This window comes from Galeopterus variegatus, unplaced genomic scaffold (genome assembly GCF_000696425.1).
Source record: "Galeopterus variegatus unplaced genomic scaffold, G_variegatus-3.0.2 Scaffold711, whole genome shotgun sequence".
Taxonomy (NCBI): Eukaryota; Metazoa; Chordata; class Mammalia; order Dermoptera; family Cynocephalidae; genus Galeopterus; species Galeopterus variegatus.
In genome coordinates this window covers 187,424-189,136 of record NW_007726822.1, presented here as the reverse complement: position 1 = coordinate 189,136, position 1,713 = coordinate 187,424, and positions in this window count along the sequence as shown.

The following is a 1,713-nucleotide window of genomic DNA, read 5'->3' as shown; positions in this document are numbered from 1 at the left end:
CCGCAGCTCCGGCCTCCCGCCCTGGCCAGTCTGAGATCCGGGCCCGACGTAGGGGCCCCGAGCCCCGGTCGCGGGTAGAGAGGCTGGGGCCGGGCCGAGCGGTTTCCCGGAAGGACGGGCGCGGCGCTCTGGGCGGGCCCTGCAGGTCCGGTTCCAACCTGCCCCCTCGGCAGGGCGGGGGGCGTCCCCGGGCGGGCGCGGCGCTGAGGCGGGCGGCGTTAGCTGACGAGTGGAGAGGGCGGGGGAGGCTGCTGGCAGCAGGGCCTGGGTGAGGGCCAGGTGGCCGTCGATGGCCCATCGGGTGGGTCACCCTGCTGTCCGGGTGAGCGGTCACAGGGATGGCCACTCCAGGTCATCTGGAGACCCTTGTGCAGGAAGAGGCAGGAGGAGCCTTGCCCGTCACGTACCCCACCAGCCCCATGGCCATGCTCCGCCACCCGCCCATCATGCCAGCTTGTATCTGGACCATTGATCCTTGCCCGTCTGGGCAGGGTGCAGGTGGGCGGGGTCCTCCCACCAGTTTCCCACAGGGGGGCAGAGGCCAAGGTTGCCACCTCCCTGTGTGGGCAGAGGCAGCCTGGCCACTGGGTCTGTCCTGATCTAGCTCAGTGGACAGACAGCCAGCCCCTGGCCCCACCCTCACCCCCACTCCCACGCCCGGGGGTCTCCTGACATGAGGCCCCTCCAGGGAGGCTCCAGGAGGGCCTCCTTCCCTCTCAGATTTTCTTTGTTACGCTGGAAACCTGCTGGGGCTTCCTACCCTCGCCGTGAAAGCCACCAGCCTCTCCCTACCATGCCTGGCCCATTTATGCTGGTGGCCCCCTCTCTGGGACCCTGACCCTTTGGGCTTGCCTGGGTCTCTCACCTTGAAACTGTCCCGCCCCCCAGCCCCCAGCCCCCTCATCACTCCTGTGAGGAGCTTGCGCTGTTCTGGTCAGTCTCTCTCACAAGCCCCAGGCCCCCTGTCCAGCTGCCCTCCCCAGGTCCCTACCGCAGGAGCAAGGTGTGCCCTCTCCCACACCTCCTCATGGGCAGCGTGGTTAGGGACAGGCCCAGGCAGACTCATACCAGGCCCAAGGTCACCACCAAAGGAACAGGGAGTGGCACAGCTGACCACAGGCTGCATCTCGGCACACTGTCACACAGGCCCGCCCTGCTCCACATTGCCTGACCTCAAGTCCCCTCCGTCCCCGGCCTTTGCTGCCTGAATCTCTACTTTGTTCAGGGAATTCAAGCTGCTCACCAAGCTTACCTTGGCGCTCTCTGGTTTGCGTGTACAGACGCTGCCCTTCCCCGCAGCAGCGTGGCTTGCCTGCGTGGATTGCCCATATCCAGGTCAGGGGCCAGCCAAGGCCATGCCCACCTGGCTGCCTCTACCCCGCCTTGGCCCACAGCGCCCTGTCCTCCCCCTTTGCTGGGTAGTGAGCTGTGTCTCCTGTCCCCCCACCCTCATGCCCGGCCAGATGCCACGCACAGGTGCACAGTCCTCTCCCCAGCAGCCCTCTCACCCGGCACTCCTGCCACGGTCCTGGCTGGACAGCACATTGTCAAGCCTGGCCACCGCCCTCGGGCTCACAGACCCGTGAGAGGTCCTGGAATGAGGCACACACTTGGGTGGAGCCAAGGCCTGGGGTGGCTATTACTGGTGTGGGGCAGTAAGGTGACTGGGTTGGTTCTGAAAGCAGAGTCTGAGACAGGGGTCGTTAGGGAGAG